Source organism: Callithrix jacchus, chromosome 13, assembly GCF_049354715.1.
Source record: "Callithrix jacchus isolate 240 chromosome 13, calJac240_pri, whole genome shotgun sequence".
In the NCBI taxonomy this organism is placed as follows: domain Eukaryota; kingdom Metazoa; phylum Chordata; class Mammalia; order Primates; family Cebidae; genus Callithrix; species Callithrix jacchus.
Window position 1 is genome coordinate 53,808,641 of NC_133514.1, and position 22,082 is coordinate 53,830,722.

A 22,082-nucleotide genomic window follows, 5' to 3' on the forward strand; every position below is an offset into this window, starting at 1 on the left:
TCTGGACACATACACCCTCCAAAGACTGAACCAGGAAGAAACTGAATGCCTGAATAGACCAATAATGAGTTCTGAAATAGAGGCAATAATAGCCTACCAATCAAAAAAAGCCCAGGACCAGACAAACTTACAGCTGAATTCTATTAGAGGTACAAAGGGCTGGTACCATTTCTACTGAAACTATTCCAAAACTGAAAAGGAGAGACTCCTCCCTAACTCATTCTATAAGGCCAGCATCAACCTGATACCAAAACCTGGCAGAGACACAACAAAAACAAAACTTCAGGCCAACATCCCTGAAGAACACTGACGCAAAAATCCTCAATAAAATACCGGTAAACCAAATCCAGTAGCACATCGAAAAGCTTTTCACCATGATCCAGTTGGCTTCATTCCTGGGATGCAAGGTTGGTTCAACATACACAAATCAATAAATGTAATTCATCACATAAACAGAACTAAAGACAAAAATCACATGATTATCTCAATAGATGCAGAAAAGGCCTTCATAAAATTTAACATTCCTTCCTGTTAAAAACTCTCAACAAACTAAGTATTGAAGGAACATATCTCAAAATAATAAGAGCCATATATGACAAATCCACAGCTAATATCATACTAAATGGGCAAAATCTAGAAGCATTCTCCTTGAAAACTGGCACAAGACAAGGATCCCCTCTCTCTCACCATTTCTATTCAACACAGTATTGCAAGTTCTGGCCAGGGCAATCAGGCAAGAGAAATAAATAAACTGTATTCAAATAGGAAAAGAGTAAGTCAAATTATCTTTGTTTGCAGAAGACATGATCCTATATCTAGAAAATCACATTGTCTCTGCCCCAAAGCTTCTTAAGCTGATAAGCAACTTCAGCAAAGTCTCAGGATATAAAATCAATGTGAAAAAATCACTAGCATTCCTATACAGCAACAACAGGCAAACAGGGCAAATCATGAATGAACTCCCATTCACAATTGCTACAAAGAGAATAAAATACCTAGGAATACAGCTAATAAGGGAAGTGAAGGACCTCTTCAAGGAGAAGTACAAATCACTGGTCAAGGAAATAAGAGAGGACACAAACAAATCAAAAAACATTTCATTCTCATGGATAGGAAGAATCAATATTGTGAAAATGGCTATACTGCCCAAAGTAATTTATAGATTCAATGGAATTTCCATTAAACTACTGTTGACATTCTTCACATAATTAGAAAAGGCTACTTTAAAATTCATACAGAACCAAAAAAGAGCCTGTATAGCCAAGAAAATCTTAAGGAAAACAAACAAAGGTGGGAATCATGTTACCCAACTTCAAACTGTACTACAAGGCTACAATAACCCAAACATCATGGTACTGATACAAAAACAGACACACAGACCAACTGAACAAAATAGAGAACTCAAATATAAGAAGGCACACACACAATCATCTGATCTTTGAGAAACTTGACAAAAACAAGAAATGGGGAAAGGATTACCTATTTAATAAACGGTGCTGGGAGAGCTGGCTAGCCATATACAGAAAATTGAAACTGGACCCCTTCTTTACAACTTATACAACAATTAAGATGGATTAAAGGCTTAAATGTAAAACCCAAAACTATAAAAATCCTAGAAGAAAATCTAGGTAATATCATTCCAAACATAGGCAGAGGCAAAGAGTTCATGATGAAAATGTCAACAGCAACAAAAGCAAAAATTGACAAATGGGATTCTAATTAAACTGAAGAGATTCTGTATACAGCAAACAAAAGAAACTATCATCAGAGTGAACAGGCAACCTAGAGAATAGGAGAAAATTTTCGCAATCTGTCCATTTTGACTAAGGTTTACTATCTGGAGTCTACAAGGAACTTAAATTTACAAGAAAAGAAACTGCCCCCATTAAAAAGTATATTAAAAAGTGGGTATAGGACATGAATAGACATTTTTCAAAAGACATTCACGTGGCCAAACAAACATGAAAAAAGCTCAACATCACTGATTATTAAAGAAATGCAAATCAAAACCACAAGGGGATACCATCTCATGCCAGTCAGAAAGTCCAGAAACAGATGCTGGCAAGGTTGTAGAGAAAAAGAAATGTTTTTGCACGGTCAGTGGGAGTGTAAATTAGTTCACCTATTGTGGAAGACAGTGTGGTGATTCCTCAAAGATCTAGAAGCAGAAATGCCATTTGACCCAGCAATCTCATTACTAGGTATACACCCAAAGGAATAGAAATCATTCTATTATAAAGATACATGCATGTGCATGTTCACTGCAGCACTATTCACAATAGCAAAGATGTGAAATCAACCTCAACGCCCATCAACAATAGACTGCATAAAGAAAATGTGGTATATATACACCACGGAGTACTATGCAGCCATAAAAAGGAAAGCAATCATGTCCCTTGCAGAGACACGGATGGAGCTGGAAACTGTTATACTCAGCAAACTAACTTGGCAACAGAAAACCAACCACCACATGTTCTCACTTGGGTGAGCCCAACAATAAGAACACATGGATATATGGTGGGTGGGGAACACACACAGAGGCCCTTAGGAGGGAGAGGCTGGAGGAAGGAGAGCATAAGGAAGACTAGCAGCTATTGGATGCGAGGTTTAATACCAAGGGGATGGGTTGATCTGTGCAGCAAACGAACATGGCACACGTTTACCTAAATAACGAATCTGCACATCCTGCACATGTACCCCGTAACTTAAAAGCTGAAGGAAAAAAAATTAGCTGGGTGTGGCTGTATGCCTCTGTAGTCACAGCTACTTGGGAGGCTGAAGCAGGAAGATGGCTTGCTGTGAGCTATGATTGAGTCACTGTACTCCAGCCTGGGCAACAAAGTGAGACCTTGTCTCTTAAAAAAAAAAAAAATTGTAAATAAATATTTAAATGTTCTCACTACAACAAAATATGTAAGTACGAGAGGTAACAAATGTGTTAATTAGCTTGGTATAATCATTCCATATGTATAAATATATCAACACATCACATAGTATCCCGTAACTATATATAATCATTTTTCAATTAAAAACAGAAATTGAAAAAAAAAAAAAAAAAGGAATCAAAGTTAAAGTCTGTCTACAAATCTTTCCCAACTAAGTTTTCAGAGATACTTAGCATGACCATGGCTACATACTGGGCAATCAGTACCCATTCTTTAAAAGTTCATTTTTACTAAGGTATCGGATGTCATTGAGAAGGATAGCTTCCTTCTGACTGAACTAAGGTAAACAGACTTTAAAAAAAAAAAATTTAAGGAAACACACACCCTAAGGCCAAGGTGAGAGGATCACTTGAGCCCAGGAGTTCAAAACTAGCCTAAGCAACACAGTAAGACCTCATCTCCACAAAAACAAAAAACAAAAACTAGGAGAAAACAAGGAGAACAAAATATACCAAAACTGAGTGATGAATGAATACCGACTACAGATTAAATTTATCTGAAATCTAAACATGCATGCAACAAACTAACAGTTTATAAAATGATTTCTTTTTTTCATTTCAACCCTAAGCTGACTCTTAAAGAAAATCAAATTGTGTTGGCATTGCTTTTAGCTATGATGAGGTACTGCTTGATACCTATAACTGCTTCTAGAACATTACAATATACTCTCAAATTTAATAAGCTGTACATTTTTAGGCTCAAAACACTTGATAATACATACTTGCCTGGTTACCAGAAGCAAGTAGAATACTTTTTTAAGAAGATACAGATCCCTCGCTTCATTTTCAGAGGTACTGAATTGGAGTATTTGAGAGTAGTGACAAAACCCTTTTTAGAAAGCTCCACCAGTGCTTGCCAGGGAACTGAGAAACCATGGAGTAACTGCTTAATTGTTACAAGGGTTTCTTTTGGGTGATGGAATTATTTTGGAATCAGGCAGTGGCAACAGTTGCACATCATTGTGAATATACAGGAAAAAAAAAAAACTCACTGGGGATTGTATACTTAAAATAGTTTAGGCTGGGCACAGGTGGCTCATGCCTATAATCCCAGCACTCTGGAAGGCCAAAGTAGGAGGATCATTTGAGGCCAGGAGTTTAAGACCAGCCTAAGCAACACAGCGAGACCTATCTCTAAAAAATAGTTTTTTAATTAGCCAGGTGCAGTGGCACAGTCTGTGGTCCCAGCTACTCAGGAGGCTGAAGCAGGAGGATCACCTGGGTCCCGGTAGCAGGTTGCAGTGAGCTGTGATCATGCCTCAGCCTCCCAAGTAGCTGGGACCAAAGACTCACACCACCATGCCCAGATAATATTTTGTATTTTTGGCAGAGATGAGATTTCACCATGTTGCCCAAGCTGGTCTCAAACTTCTGAGCTCAAATGATCTGCCCAAAATGCTGGGATTACAGGTATAAGCCACCAGGCAAAACTACAAAAATATTTTAAAATGAGCTGGGTGTGGTGGTACACATCTGTAGTCCCAGCTACTTGGGAGACTGAGGCAGGAGGATCACTTGAGCCCAGGAGTTTGAGGCTGCAGTAAGCTATGATCGTGCCCCTGTACCCTAGCCTAGGTGACAGAGCAAGACTCTCTCTCAAATAATTTTTTAAAAAATCTGAAACTACTATAACATGTATAGAGGAAATGAACAATCAAATATTAATAAATGGATGGTAAATGGAAGCCAAATTTCTCACTGTTGGAGTGAGAGGTTACAGATATACAAGACAGGAGGAAGGCTAGAATGTGGTAATGGATTACAGCTGGAAATATGAATATAAACTCATGCTCAGTTTAATACACATACAAGTAATTACATATAAAATTATATGCATATAAAGTTAGTAATATACACATATATTTCCTTCCTATGTCAGCTGGAGAGAACCCACAAGCAGCAACACCTCAGTAGTAAGAAGCACACCTAAAATGCAGAACTTGGTTATTAACCTTTCTCAGTAAAAGGAGAAATGGCTGATCCTAGGCCAGGGCAGGAGACAAAAGATGAGTCTGGAAAATCTTGCACTCCCAGCAAGTGAGTAACTACTCAAAATGTATACATAAATAACAGTTTTGCACTCCCAGCAAGTGAGTAACTACTCAAAATGTATACATAAATAATAGTTATATGTCAAAGGCATACAGATGCAAACTGAAAGGGGTTCCAACAGACAATGCCAGAAAAAAACTGAGAAACAGAATATAGTAGTATTGGATTATAACCCAAGATATCAACATCTGTAAGTCCACACTGATTAGTAAATGGAATAATTGAGACAATAAATCTTCCATGAAGAACTGCAGATAGTTTATGTAGACATCTCCTCTCAAGGAGGAAGAGCATGTAAATATGGGCTGGGCAGAGTAACTTTCTTCCAAAGAATACAATGTGGAAAGAGGAGAAAAAAAGTTACTGTACTGTGGAGAAACCTGAAAAATACTGTGATCAAGGTTAATAGTAATAGTGCTAAGTCATGTTGATAGTATGTACCCTTGGTAAGATGTAATAAAAATGATTATTTTACCTCCGTGATCCTCCTCCTCAAAGCCGTAACCCCAGCCTAATCGTGAGAAAAACTTAAGACAAATTCTAACAGTGGAGCATCCTACACATACCTCACCATACTCCTTAACACTGTCAAGTTCATCAAGAACAAGAAAAGTCTCAGGAACAGTCATGCCAAGAGAAGGCTAAGGAGACATAACTAAATGTAATGTGGTATCCTAGATGGGATCTTGGAACAGAAAAAGGACATTCAGTAAAAATTAGGGAAATCTAAATAAAGTATGAACTTCAGTTAACAATCATGTATTAATATTGTTTTATTTGTGACAAATGTACCATGCTAATGTAAGATGTTAATAACCATTGTTATTATGTAACACCATTGTAAGTCTAGAAGCAACTGGTATAAAGGTATACAGGAAACCTCTGTACTATCTTCATAGTTTTTCTGTAAATCTAAAACCAGTCTACTAAAGTAGAAAGTTTAAGTTCCTCAGGTAACTCTGATGGTTTGGAAGCCATTAAGCAACAACTCCATCTTTTTCAGAGCAAGCATCTACATTTCTCTAGTTACTTTACCTCTTACTGACTTTTTGTCCCTCACAGCCTTTATCTCTACCTCAAATCCTGCCCCCATCCTGGTTTCACGTTTGTATCTCATCTCAGTCTGGACACTTAGGTTCTTTTCCTTCTCATGTTCAAAAACCTTTTCTACTCTACTTAAGCCATTCCTTTATTTTTGTTTTTCAGACTTTTTGTTAATATCATTGGTCATTTTTCTGCTGTGGCAATCATTTTCCTATTTATTTATAAAAGAGGAAAACCTATGCTGTCATTTTTGTTGCATGTTTTTTTAAATTGTGATTAAATATTCATAATATACTGAGGAAGGAGAATTGCCTGAACTTGGGAGGCGGAGGTTGCAGTGAGCTGAGATTGTGCCACTGCACTCCAGCCCGGACAGAGCTAGACTCCATCTCAAAAAAAAAAATGTATACACACACACACACACACACACACACAAAATTTACCATATTAACCATATTTAAATACAGATGGTTCTCAACGTACAATGGTTCAACTAACATTTGGACTTTATAAATGGTGCAAAAGTGATACGTATTCACTAGAAACCATACTTTGATTTTTGAATTTTTATCTTTTCCTAGGCTAATGGTATGTGGTATTATACTCTCTTGTGATGCTGGGCAGCTCCCAGACAGCCACATGACCACAGGGGTAAACAACCACGAGATGATCAGCACTTCACTATAAAATAGACCTCATGTTAGATGATTTTATTCAACTGCAGGCTATCATAAGTATGCTGAGTATTTACAGAGGCAAGTCTAAGCTATGATGTTCAGTAGATTAGCTGTATTAAACGCATTTTTGACTTTTTCAACTATTGTTTAGTTGGAATGTAACATCACTGTAAGTCTAGAAGCATTGTTTCGAGTTCTGTGGCACTGAGTAACATCCACACTGTTAGGCAATCATCACTACATCTACCTTCAGAACTTTCTCATCTTCCGTAACTGAAACCCATTTAACAATAACAACTCATTTCCCACTTTTCCCAGCTCCCGGTAATCATCATTCTACTACTTTCTATCTCTATGAATGTGACTATTCTAGGTACTTCGTGCAAGTGCAATCATACGACATTTGTCCTTTTGTGTGACTAGGTTATTTCACTTAGCATACTAACTTCAAAGTTCTGACACGCTATGGCATGTGTCACAATTCTTTTCCAATGCTCTCTACAGAGCCAATACTTTCCTTTTTAAAGCTCAAATATTCCATTTATGTATATATCACATTTTGCTGATCTATTCATCTATAAGTGGACATTGGGTTGTTTCTAACTTCTGGCTATTGTGAATGTAGCTATAAATATGGGTAAGCAATGCAAATACATTTTTGATGCCTTTGCTTTTAGATGTAAAGCTTCTCTAGGCCAAGATCAGAATACATTCAATCTTATTTCTTTTATCTACTTTTTTTTTGGAGATGGAGTCTTGCTCTGTCACCCAGGCTGGAGTGCAATGGCGTGACCTTGGCTCACTGCAACCTCCTCCTCCTGGGTTCAAGTGATTCTCCTGCCTCAGCCTCCTGAGTAGCTGGGATTACAGACATGTGCCACCACGCCTGGCTAAATTTGTATTTTTAGTAGAGATGGGGTTTCTCCATGTTGGTTAGGCTGATCTCAGACTCCTGACCTCAGGTGATCTGTCCACCTCAGCCTCCCAAAGTGCTGGGATTACAGGTGTGAGCCATTGCGCCCGGCCAATACTGTACTGTTTTTATTGTACAGCTTTCTAAGACTAATTTTACTCCCTCCTCATCATTTTTCTTTTTCAAAATTATCTTAATTTTCATCAAATGAGTGTCAGAATTAATTCTGATAAGGTAAAAATGTTGGTATCTGGGACAAAAAAAAATATACAAATTAAACCATAAAAGTATTAGGGTGAAAAAATCCTTAAATAGAAAAAGCCTTTCTAAAATATCATATAAAAGTCAAAAGTGTTTTTTTCTTTTTTGCCCCAGGCTGGAGTGCAGTGGTGTGATCTCGGCTCACTACAACCCCCACCTCCCAGGTTCACGAGAGTCTCCTGTCTTAGCCTCCCAAGTAGCTGGGATTACAAGCAGGCATCACCATGCCCAGCTAATTTTTGCATTTTTGGTAGAGACAGGGTTTCACCATGTTGGCCAGACTGGTCTTGAACTCCTGGTCTCAAGTGATCCACCCACCTCGGCCTCCCAAAATGCTGGGATTCCAACATGCCCAGCCCTAAAAGCCATTTGTTAGAAGTCCTAAATAAAAATTTTAAATTTCTACAATGTAAATATCATAAACAGAAATCAGAAGACAAGTGAAAACATTCGCAACACCTATAAAAAAGAACAATTCAAGAGGTACAACAAATCAGTGAAAAACAGACAACAAACTTATTACCAAAAAAAATCAGAGGACATGAAGAGGTAAGTCAAAGAACAAAAACCACAAAAGTTAAGTAAACATACAGAAGTCTGCAAACTCATTCAGTTTTGAAACTATAAAAAAATGACATCACTTCTCACTTAAAAGTCCATCCGAGATTAAGACTGTTGACAAGGATTTGGGAAAACCAGCATTATCATCCATTGCTGATGGGGATAAAAACTGGGATACTGTCTTTGGAGAGGTATTTGTCAGAAACCATAACAATTTAAACACATAGCCTTCTGTCATAGCAATTCTACTTGTGGGAATTTATCCTACAGTATACTTACACAAATACATAAAAGTAATATAAAAAGACATTCAAGGAAGTGTTACTAGTATGCCCAAAACACTGGAGGAGAAATCTACATACCCATTCATACCTGGTTAAACAAATTATGGTGCATTTTTATCGTGAAAATTATCTTCAAGCATTTATCCTTTGTGTTACAAAGAACCCAGTTATATTCTTTTAGTTATTTTAAAAGTTATAATTAATTTTTTTTTTACTATAGTCACTCTGCTGTGACAGCAAATACTAGGTCTTACTGATTCTTTCTACTTTTTGTGCCCATTAACCCTCTCCATTTTTCCAAAAAGCAGCTTTCTCATTTATTTATTTTTTACCTCTTCCTTTCTGAATAACTTGTGAAAGTTAGGAGTGCCTCAGCATTTGAGGCTAGGCCTCTTTTTATTCACCAACCCATACTACCTAAATGGGTGACCTAATTCAGTCTCATGGCTTTAAATACCACTGTTGATTTTCAAATTTGTATTTCTAGTCCTAGACCTTCTCTAAAACTCCACATCTGTATACGTAAATATCCACTTGACATCTTCACATGGATATCTTACAGGCATAACCAACCAAAAAGGACTACAGAGAACTCTTGATTTTCTGTCAGTCTTCTCTACTCCAATAAATGTCACCAACATCCATCCACCACTTATGCCAGAAATTCAGAAATGCTGATGCCATCTCTAAAATATACCACAAATTAAATTCATGTCTTCCCATCTCACTTGCTACCATCCTATTCATCCTAATCCAAGCCACCATCATCTCTTGAATAGACTACTGCAAACACTTTCCAAATGATCTCCCTGCTTACGTTCTTGCCACTGCCTCCACACCTTATATACACCCCATTCTACAGGCAGCAGCCAGAGTGGTTTTTTTCTTTTCTTTTCTTTTTTTTTTTTTTTTTTTTAAGAGACTAGTTACACTATGTTGCCCAGGCTCCCTCAAGCTCCTGGGCTCAAGCGATCCACCCACCTCAGTCAACCAAGCAGCTGGGAGTACAGGCATATGACTTGGAGTAATCATTCAATCACTTATTGAGACAGGGTCTCATTCTGTAGCCCAGACTGGAGTGCAGTGGCACAATCATGGCTCACTGCAGTCTCGACCTCAAGTGATTGATCCTCCCACTTGAGCCTCCCAAGTAGCTGAGACTACAGGCACATGTCACCACATCCAGCTAATTTTTGCATTTTTTTGTAGACACACTGTTTTGCCATGTTGCCCAGACTGGTCTTAAATTCCTGTGCTCAAGTCATCCTCCCACCTCAGCCTCCCCAAGTGCTGGGGGATTATGGGCGTGAATCACTGTGCCCAGACACAGAGTAATCTTTTAAAACTGAAAATCAAATTATCTCACTGCCTTGTTTAAATGTTTTTTTGTTTTCCCATTCAAACTAAACTATATATACAAAGCAGAATTAATGGAAAAGACATATGAAGTTTTTTTGAAACATTTAAAATCCTTAGAGCTAGAAGATTGATAACATGCAGAACTAAGTAGTCACAAAAAAGAACCAATACAGAGTATGAACATACATGGGTTGAAATAAAGAACTCTTCAGATTAGGTACGTAATAGATAAGCCAAAGAATGAATTAGTGAACTACAAGATCAAGTAGAGAGGACAGTCCCAGAAGACATCAGGAAAGATGGAAAGTTAAGAGACACAGAGAAGTTAGAAGTGACAAAAATCCATATAACAGAATTCCCATAGAGAAGAAAATGGAGAAAAAAAAAAATTGAAACAACAACCAATAATTTCCCCCAAATGAGAAAAGGTGAAAGAACTCAGATTAAAGTGTCTGGAATACATCCTGGGAGAAAATGGAGAAAAAAAATTTTTGAAACAATAACCAATAATTTCCTCCAAATGAGACAAAGTTAAAGAACTCAGATTAAAGTATCTGAAATACATCCTGGGTTACACAGCAGGCTCCTAACAAATCAAATATTTGGTAAATGAGTGAGTAAACATGAATCCAAGCGCCAAACAGGAAAATGAACTATACTCAGACGCATAATAATAAAACTGAAAAACACAAAATATTTCAAAATGTTCTGGAGTGGCAAAGAAATCAAATTGACATCAGAACTTCCCCAAAGTAACATCAGAGATAAGAAAACAATGTAATAATATTCTTAAAATGTTAAAGGTAAGTATTTCAAACCAAAATCATTACTAAAACTAAGTTATTGGTGATAGTAAGCTATCAGCTATACGTGAAGGTTAACTAAAAACATTTTCAGTTATAAAAAGGCTTTAGAAGGTTTACATATAGATACACTGTTTAAATAAAATCTGCTTTTGAGTAGGTACCCAAATAATATAAATAAATCTATGGGTTGGGCACAGTGGATCACACCTGTAATTCCAACACTTTGGAAGGCTGAAGTAGGAGGACTGCTTGTCAGGAGTTGGAGACCAGCCCGGGGAACATAGTGAGACCCCTGTCTTTACAAAAAAAAATTTTTGAAAAGAAATATATGAGGACATTATGTAATATATGGGAGTAAGAGTGAGTTTATAATCTACTAAGTCTATTTCATACAAAAAGAGTCAGGACAAATGTATAAAAGAATACCTCTATCAAAATGGCCCCTGGGATAGGGTAAGGGTTGAGGAGAGGGAAGAAGCCCACAGGAAAGTGAGAAAGCACTGAAATAACTTATCTGGTTTAGAGGGAAAATATACATTAAAATTAAAAAGCTGTAGAAGTATACTGAAAATAAATAGGGAAATACAACCAGAAGTCTACAGATCATCACAGTAGACAGACTGGTGAAACCCCAGCTATCATGGCAGTGAAGGGCTCTGGCTAGATTTGGATGTAAACTGCTGAGTTCTACATGAAAAGCAAATAATAATAAAACAACATGATGTACACTTAAAAAGAAAGATGTAGAAAATGAATAGAAACATAAGGTCTCAATAAATCAAATGGATGCCTTTGAAAACAAACATTCAATCTATGTGACGGAAGGCAGAAAAAAAATTTAAGTGTGGTAAACAGAATGTAAATAATTTCCAATATATGTGTTACTACAATAAATGAACCTCACTAATCAAGAGTCTGTAAGAGTAGATAAAGAGAATCTAACAATATACTTAAAAGAAAAATAGACCACAAAAGAAGACCAAAAACGGTGAAAATAAAAAGACAGGAAGAAGATATACCTGGAAATATAAACCCAGGCTGGTAGATGACTTTTTGTTTTTAAGGCCCTATTTATGAATATTTGAGAGTCCTCCTGGTCTGGGCTTTTACTCAAGGAGCCCAGTCTCGGTTTCCTGCCATTCCTGGGCCTATGGATTCCACAAGTACATTAAAGCTCACACACTAAAGGTATCTTTTCATTTTCCCTGTAGGACAGAGCTTCAACTTCTGTTCTCTGTTATGACTGTGTTTTTTCTTTTCAGGCACCTGCAGATTCCCTTTTCTTTAAGTGTTTTATTTTTACTTAGCATTTTCATATATTTGAAAAAGAAGGGGGTATCTACAGTCTACCCTTTTGTCCAGAAGTCCCTAAAACATGTACTTTAGGTTAAATACAACTGAGAGCAAAGTACAAATTACTGATTTTTTTTCTTTTTGTTTTTTTAAATATTGAGACAGGGTCTTGCTTTGTTGCCCAGGCTAGCCACAAACTCCTGGCCTCAAGCAATCCTCTTATTTGGCCTCTCAAAAGTGCTGCGATGATAGGCATGAACCACTGCACCTGGCCTAAATCACTTAATTTCATCATCTATACAACAAAATGATAAAGTTCAATAAAAAGGCTATGAGAAGTAATTGAAATTCTATCTTACCATAGACCCTGGTGCATATAAAATATGCAAACTTACCACCCACTTTGTATTCTACCTAAAGAAAGTAAAGCGAGAACTCTTGAGTATGGAAACTAATTCCTAACTTTATTTCAGCTCCCGCTTCCACGCTGCTTTCAGGGCAAAAAATGCTTTCTTCAAAATTGATTTGAGAAAAAATACAACTAGTAAAGGACCAAATCACAGTAACAACTTTCAATGGTCCTTAAGGGTTGTTCAGTTAGGAAAGTGACCATCACTTTTTATGTAGTTTGATCTGGGAGCTTGAGGTCCAAGATTCTATTGTGAGATCAAAGACTTTTTGGTTGACCTTCATCAGTTCTCAATATTTCTGTTTCCTATTCTTGAAAATAAAATTAGATTAGATGAGGTTTAAGATCCTCTCCTTCCAAAATTCTGATTCCTGAATAAGAGGTTTAGAATAATTTCACTCCAAATTCTAATATTTCTCTATGAATGCAAAAATACCTTAAATTATTAGATCTACTTACTGCTGTTTTCCTCACATGCAAAGAATAAACTATTAGACATAAACACTAAGTAATTCCTACTTAAACCAAACAAGCAGCTTAATTCCTTCACATTTTAAAACTGGTTTTGAAAAAAAATTGAAAAAAGTCTCAAAATAAATAGTCATGCTTCTGAGATATTAATTGGACTTCCCTCCCTGCCTTAATTATTTAAGCCATTCAAGTGAGAATTTAGTCTTTAAAAAGGGAACATGCTCTCTTTATCATATTTTCCTACAGTAAGAAACGGTTGATTTTCACCACAATGTTTTCTGGCAGTTACTCCATAACATTTTTCCACAAGAATCTAATGGTTGCATTCCAGATCAAGAAATTAGCATCATTTTTTTTTTAAATCACGAAATTTAACCAACAACATGCAAAAGATGAAGAATAAAAGGACAGGCATCTACAATCTTTTACAATAACCTGTCCAACGATGTCCTTAAAACAATGTTCTTAAAAGTTCTTGAGGCATTTTTATGGTCTATTTTATAGAGTTCTCTAAAGTTTTAACTTTAGAATGGACATGTATTGCTTTTATCAGCAAACAAAAATTTTTTGAAAATAATAACATAGGTCCATTTCTACTTGGTTTGCTCTGGAGACCTACAGCGCTCTGGTTAGAACTCAAGAGGAAATAATACATGAGACAGCAGGTATCACAGTGTTTCAGATAGCGGTAGAGGAAAAGAGATAAAAGGTATCTACATGTTTTACATTTATTCCCTACCAGAATAGGGAAAGAAGCAAAAGATTTAGGACATAAACTCAATCCAGTAAACAGAGGTTTCTTTTGGTTGGTGCTGCTAAATGTTACACCTTTCAGGAATCTGAGCATGAGAGAGAATTCAGAAGACTATGCAAAATAAATACATTACAGGCCAGGCTCAGTGGTTCACACCTGAAATTCCAGCACTTTGGGAGGCCGAGTAGGGTGGATCACCTGAGGTCAGGAGTTTGAGATCAGCCTGGCCAACATATGGTGAAACCCTGTCTCTACCAAAAATACAAAAATTAGCTGGGCGTGGCGGTGCATGCCTGTAGTCCCAGATACTCCGGAGGCTGAAGCAGGAGAATTGCTTGAACCCAGGAAGCAGAAGTAGCAGTGGGCTCAGACAGCACCTTTATACTTCAGCCTGGGAGACAGAGTGAGACCCTGCCTATGAAAAAAAAAAAATTACAAATAGTCAATTTGCTTTAGCTATATGTGTATTATTACTTTCAAAATTCCACAAAGGTAAACCTACAGGAAAGAGTTCCATTCAGATAGTCCAATTGCCTGAAATATTAACAACCAATATCTACTAATCCTAGCCAAATCTAGGCAAAATATATTAGAAGAAAATCAGTAAAGTGAAAAAGAAGATGGGTTCTAGTTGTAACTTGAAATTTCTAGTAAACTCTGTGGCTTTCAGTTTCCTCATTTTAAAATGATGTCCATTCCAATTCTAAACTACCATTCTTTATCTCCCCCAACCATCACTTTCCTTAATGTAGACATTAAGAAAAGTATGTTCAATAAGCACTAGTCTTAATAAATTATCCTTAAAACTTCAACAAAAGTAAATTAAGTCTGTGATGTTAACTTATTTAACTGTGGGTATTTCCTTTAGCTATATCCCAGTTTGCTCATGCAATTATTCTATCACTTAACATTTAGTAATGTCACCTATATGTCACATAATGGAACAAAGATGAACATAACACAATCCTAGCCTGAAGGGAACTGACAGTCTTTAACAGGAAAAAGACAATGTAATTATCATGCAGAATAATAAATGTAAGCAAGCACCCAACCTGGGTGCATTTGTACAGAGGTAGGGGTAGGGAATTTCAAGAAGAGGAAACATTAAAATAAGTTTTGAGGATGATTCTGAGGCAGGTAGATATAAACATATGCACAGGGGTGCACACATGGCCACACACAAAAGCAGACCACAATGACGGATTGGCAAAAAACTGAAGCAGAGTAGGATAGAAAATGAGGCTGAAGAAAGTAGGAAGGGATCTCATCATGAAGTCCCTTGTCATTGGTAGTCTGTTCTCTGTGGTAACAAAATTTTAAGTTTTCTAAAAAAGTAGTGACATAATTCCAGCAGTGTGTTCAGAAAGCTGCCCTTGGTGAAACTCTGAAACATGGACTTAAGAGGAATTTGCGAAGACACAAGGAGACCACTTAAAGCATAATGACTAGATTGTGGCTGGTGGCAACGAGAGGGGCACAGGGGTGGTGGTGGAAGAGTAAACAACAAGAAGGCTAGAATGAAACCTAACATTCTGGCTCCAGCAATAAATAAGAAGTAAAATTGCTTTGCAAATAATTTAAATAAGCAATTAGCATTTATCTGTTGTATTTATCTTCTAATAGTAATAAATATCTCAAATCTTTAAAAAATTCTCATTACTTCATTAGATAATATTTATAAAAGACATTAAAGAGATGTTTTATGACAATGTAAAACACCTGATTATAAAGGATCACATTCTAACAATACATTTAGAGTTTGTAAATAAATATGGGCAGTTATATTTACAATTATACATATACATACAAATGTGTGTGTGTGTGTATTTATATACCTCCCCCGCCTCCAGAATTGTTATGGAAGGTATATAAAGTATTCATCTTCAGTTGAGAGGGTTGGCATAGATGACTTCTAAGGGTCTGAGATTTTTTTTATTTTTTATTTTTGAGACAGAGTTTCACTCTTGTTACCCAGGCTGGAGTGCAATGGCGCGATCTCGGCTCACCGCAACCTCCGCCTCCTGGGTTCAGGCAATTCTCCTGCCTCAGCCTCCTCAGTAGCTGGGATTACAGGCACACGCCACCGTGCCCAGCTAATTTTTTGTATTTTGAGTAGAGACGGGGTTTCACCATGTTGATCAGGATAATCTCGATGTCTTGACCTCATGATCCACCTGCCTCGGCCTCCCAAAGTGCTGGGATTACAGGCTTGAGCCACAGCGCCCGGCCGGGTCTGAGATTTTTTAAATGAGTTACTGAGTTGTCTGATCTTTTGGCCCTAACAGGTTCTAAATTGTTGCAACTTCCATAAACCAGTAGAGGGCTGCAACAGCTCAAGAGAAAATGGTTAGGCTGCTTTACTTGCTTTTCTGGCACTGGGAGCAGAAAATACTATGAATGCTGAAAAGTGGAAATCTAATAGCCACTGTATTCACTTCACTGTCAACAGAGAAAAAGCCTACAGGTTCTAAAACAATTCTAAAATCCTTAAAACTAGAAACACCCATAATTTAAAATTCTGCCATCTAATTTCTCTTCTAGCAAAATGATGAACTGTTTGAAGGCAAAGTAAAATTTCACAAAGTAACTACGGGGGAAGGGGCGGGGGGAGTCAATCAAAATGAGTTGGCAATTCACTACTTCCTTTTAGACCTATTGCTCCACACAGCTGCTACCAACCAGACTAATCTTCCTAAAATGATATTTTGTTTGGTTCCTCTCAAATCTACTTTATCTGTTTTGTTCTGCATAGAGTGAAGTGTGGATGTCTGGCTTTCACTAGATTTCTAGGTACATTTCTACCTCATGCAGAAATCTTATTTTCAACTCCTCTAGTCACACTGCTCACACTGCTATATACAATGTGCAACAGAGTTAAGATGGAAGAGGTCAGGCTTCATTGAATAGGTCACATTTGAGATGAACCATTTAGAAATAAAAGGATTTAAATAGGTCCAGAGAAAAGGGAAAGTTCATCAGGCTATTTTTTTGTACCTGTTAAATTACCTAAAATATTCTAAATAATTTTTTTATATTTTATTTTTTGCCCCCTCTGCGGCCCCCTCCAAAGTATAGCTATTGCAGTCAATCGTCACGACATATCATAACAATTATAAATAAGGCTGGTACTATTCTAAGTATTACTCACAGCTTAATCCCCAAAAGTGCCCTATCTCACTTTTACTGCTTTCTCTAAAAATGATAGACACACATTTTAGCCTTAAATGAAAGGCCTTTTAATTACTTATAGATATCGTTTTAATAGTGGTATGTTAGATAAATGATATTGGGACAAGTCATTAAGAAACCAGAATAGTTTATGCTACACTGCTTCTGCAATATAAGCCTGAGATCCTAAAAACTATACCCCAATTCTTGATGCAGTTATGGGGAGTTGAAATCAGTACAAGACAGCAATACAAATAATAAAGTATTTCTAACTTACATACAACATCATTTTCACCCTGACCCAACAACATGTTGGGTGATAACACTGCTTTAATTACAGATTAAAACTGTCACTTCCATGACTTTATACCAGGACTCAATTGTTTGGGCATTTTAGTCTTGATCTGCTACCTTTTTCTTTATCCTGCTTACTCTCCAACATAAAGCTACCTCCTATAATATATACTAGATTTCAGAACAATTGCATATTCCAGGGCATTCAAAGAAAAACACACTTTTAACTGGTTTATGTAGTATTATATACCACTGGTAGCTCTTCTGACCAAAACCATTTAGAAGAATGCTGATGAGAAGAGCCAGAACGGAGTAATTTCACTGTATTCTAATAGCTGTAGAAAGTGACATGAAAACTCCAACATCAATCCAAAAGAATAAGCATGTATTTGGTAGGCTTTTACATTTTTATTTTTATGGAGATGGAGTCTCACTATGTTGGCCAGGCTACTTTCAAACTCCTGGCCTCAAGCAATCCTCTCACCTCTGCCTCCCACAGTGATTGGATTACAGGTGTGTGCCACTGTGCCCAGCCAAAACTACTTTTTTTGTAGATGGAGTCTCACTATTTTTTCCCAGGCTGGGCTCAGACTCATGTTCCTCCCATCTCAACCTCCTGGAGTAGCTGGGATTATAGGCATGTGCCACTGTGCCAGGCTTGGTTTTATTTTTATAACAGAACACTTTCTGACATATAACCACACAAATGTTTTTGAATCGGGGGGAAAAAAAAGGCAAATGTCACTGATGGTACAAATGTTAAGCATCTTTACTAAAGGAATTATACTATAAAAAAATAACACCTAAAAAAGAAATTAAGGACTCTTTAAGAATCTAAGCGTTCTACAGCAAAAACTGAACCTACATTTCCAAGTCAGTGATTCTCAGCCTTTTTGAAGAGACCTATTTCAGTGCCTAAAACACACAGGCCCCTTTCCCTGAACTCATATCCCCCAAAAATCTATAATAAGACTTCAAAATATAGACAGAACCTCTTCCTAATTATTCTTTTTGGTTTTAGGTAATTATTTCTTCTTGCTAGATTTTAAGTGGCCCATAAACATAGAATGCCTTCTTCAGATATGTGCTTACAACTGGGTCCTAAAACCTTAAAAACCTTTCTAAATAGTTATCTCCTATTTAAAGACTATACAACTTCTAGAATTACTCTCTAAGAAAATGTGTATTACATCATTTCCCATCTTGGAAATTTATTTATATTAAGCCCCTCATTCTCGTAATTGTGGCTGTTCTCAACTGCTACCCATCTTTTCTCTTTTAGTCCCGGTTCATCCTCTACGCCAGTCAGACCATCCTCTTGATACTGGCACTGAGGTGATTCTTATTCACTCAATAAATATATGCTAACCATTTACACTGTGAGAGAATAGAGAATAAGACAGAATGATTCATGTCTTTATAGGGCTTACCATGTTCCTTTCCACATCAACTAGAAAGCAATTTGGATGATTAAGGAATACTACTATCCTCCTATGTGATATGTCTGTATTTTGTTCCCTGAATGTGAAATCTTAAAAAGACACAGATAATGTCTTTTTTTTTTTTTTTTTTTTTTTTTTTTTGAGACGGAGTTTCGCTCTTGTTTACCCAGGCTGGAGTGCAATGGCGTGATCTCGGCTCACCGCAACCTCCGCCTCCTGGGTTCAGGCAATTCTCCTGCCTCAGCCTCCTGAGTAGCTGGGATTACAGGCACGCGCCACAGTGCCCAGCTAAGTTTTTGTATTTTTAGTAGAGACGGGGTTTCACCATGCTGACCAGTATGGTCTCGATCTCTTGACCTCGTGATCCACCCGCCTCGGCCTCCCAAAGTGCTGGGATTAGAGGCGTGAGCCACCGCGCCCGGCCCAGATAATGTCTTTTTAGTGAGAGGATTGCTTGAGGCCAGGAGTTTGAAAGTAGCCTGGCCAATATAGTGAGACTCCATCTCCATAAAAATAATACTGCCTTCACTTGTCATCTTCCCTAATGCCTGCCTCAACAATGCTAAAGGTAAGTGTTGTACCTAGAGACATTCTTTTAAAAATTGTCAACTATGTAGGTGTTTAAAACTTCACTAAATCCAGAACCTGGCATGGTGACATATACCTTTAATCCCAGCTACATGAGAGACTGGGACAGAATTCTTGAGCCCTGGAGTTTGAGGCTGTAGTGAGCTATGAAGGCACCACTGCACTCCAGCATGGGCAACAGAGCAAGAACCCATATTTAAAAATAAAATTAACAAAAACTTCATTCTATCTACGATACTTACTCATTGTGGTAAAACTGGAAAATTCAGAAATAAAAGAAGAAAAATTCCAAACACTTTCAAATTCAAGAACCCATTTTCAGACTGAATACTTCAAGATTTTTTACTTTTTACTCTTTGTAAAAATCCATAATCATAATACAAATTACATATTTCCCCCCAAAGTTTCTAAATTTATCATTTCATCTTTTCTTTTAATGTCATCTTTGAAGGTACAGTTTTGAAAGGAAGCAATACAGTCACCATCACTTACTAGACGGGTGTAACTTTAAATGATTTAACTTGAACTTTAGAGCTGCAAAATAGGAATCAGATAACCCTCATATGGAGAACCTATGATCAACTATAGAGTATTTGTAATTATACCTCTACCAGTATTAGCACTTCATAATGAATATGACTCAAGTGTGAGACTACATGTTTCCCCATGGCCAAAAGACTCTGTTTGCTGCTACTCCCACCCTAACATCTGAGTTTACAAAAGCTACAGGCAGGAGAAATTCTTAGAGTAGGAGTGTGAATGGAATAATAGAAGAACATAAAAAGTAATCACCCCAAAAAGGCAGTAGTACTTTGGAGACAGCCAATTTCTTCTGGGGTTTGTGAAGGGCCAATGGTGCTATATTTGTAATATACAGAAGAGTAAAAATCACTAATATATAAAGATTATGCATAAGGAGGTTGGAGAATTAACGACCTTTTTATTAGTTTTTAAATAACAGCAGACAATAATTGCATGCTGTAAAACCCTAACAAAAATGTTAAAATATTATTTGTGTAAATTATGGATTGCTACTCCTAGAAATTTTGAGTAAGAAAAAAGAGAGAAAAATGGCCAAAGAATATATGTGTCAAGTCACAGTAGAGAAAACGCAAATTACTATTTCCTTATGCATTAGCTAATGTAAAATGAAAGTGGTAATATAATTTTTAAGTTTAATAACACAAATATAGGTACATAAGTATCTATGTAAGTACAGATTAATTTTGACTGGGGTTTTCAGAGAAAGAGTGCTAGTGCCTGAAGGAAGAGGAGGAGCCTCAAAAGCAGAAAATGAATAAAGTAAAGGGAAGAATGAGTAAGCCAATTTGCTGTCAACCATTCTTGCTTACTTTCAATAAGATGAGGACAAACAGAAACACGGTAAACAGAGTATTTTTGGTTGTTGTCGTTTGGCCATACTCAACGGTAGCTTAAAGAGAATGCTCAGTTGGGTGCAGTGGCTCACGCCTGTAATCCCAGAGCTTTGGAGGATGAGGTGGGCAAATCACAAGGTCAGGAGTTCAAGGTCAGCCTGGTCAACACAGTGAATCCCCACCTCTACTAAAAATACAAAAAATTAGCCAGATGTGGTAGCAGGTGCCTGTAATCCCAGCTACTCAGGAGGCTGAGGCAGGAGAATCATTTGAACCCAGGAGGCAGAGGTTGCAGTGAGCCGAGATTATGTCACTGCACTCCAGTCCGGGTAACAGTGTGAGACTCTGTCTCAAAACAAAAAAAAAAAAAAAAAAAAAAAGATAATCCTCTTCACTCTTGAAAGGTTTCCACAAATCTTGGAAGGTAAGCATAATTTCTGAAGGCTGAATAACCACTACCGGATGATCACCTCAACTATAAATATATTAGTGAACTGGACTGATCTTAAGAAAAAATTTCTCAAAGTAACAGATTTACAGTTATGTAACATAAATTTCAACTCAGTTCTGCAATAAAAAAGATTGAGTTAGAGGTATTCCAGTGACAGTTTTTTGAAGTGTTTTCTTAACTATTTAAGATATCTGCACTCACATATAACATATATGAAAGTATCTAATAGTACCTAGTATACAGAAGCTCAACAGAAGTTCTTTTTCTTGATCACCAAGTAACTTCCTGGTAGTGAGAAACTCTGGTCGAAAGGATTTATTTTAACTCAGAGGTTCCAAGACTAACATGGAACACTGGAATGCAAGCCAAGGCTCTATTCCTAGTTACAATATTCTTGTGCAAATTATGGTAGGTTTTGTTATGGAATTTTCTTTTTCTTTTTTTTTTGAGATGGAGTCTCTCTCTGTTGCCCAGGCTGGAGTGCGGTGGCACAATCTCGGCTCACTGCAACCTCCATCTCCTGGGTTCAAGCAATTCTTTGCCTCAGCATCCCAAGAGTAGCTGGGATTACAGGTGCCCGTCACCATGCCTGGCTAATTTTTGTATTTTTAGTAAAGATGGGGTTTCACCATCTTGGCCAGGCTGGTCTTGAACTCCTGACCTCAGGTGATTCACCAGCCTCAGCCTCCCAAAGTGCTGGGATTACAGGCATGACCCATCAGGCCCTGCTGAAATTTTTTCTTATCTGATTGTCTCTATCATAATTAACCACTACCACTAATTTTTATTTATTTAGGTTTGTTTTGAGACAGTATCACTCTGTCTCCCAGGCTGGAGTGCAGTGGCTCGCAACCTTCGCCTCCTGGGTTCAAGCAATACTCCTGCCTCAGCCTCCTGAGTAGCTGGAATTACAGGCATGTGCCACCACACCCAGC

General features: G+C 37.3%; 1 protein-coding gene and 1 long non-coding RNA gene across 23 annotated transcripts in view; both read right to left on the minus strand.

The window, feature by feature from the left end:
* ANKRD12 (ankyrin repeat domain 12) overlaps window positions 1-22,082 on the minus strand; it is a 149,561-nt gene that overhangs the window by 121,593 nt on the left and 5,886 nt on the right. The window lies entirely within an intron of this gene.
* LOC128929451 (uncharacterized) lies at window positions 15,760-19,692 on the minus strand. Its single transcript, XR_008475998.2, has 2 exons — window positions 19,428-19,692; window positions 15,760-17,751 (listed from the first exon to the last, which is right to left on the minus strand). It is a non-coding gene; the product is annotated as an uncharacterized LOC128929451 (long non-coding RNA).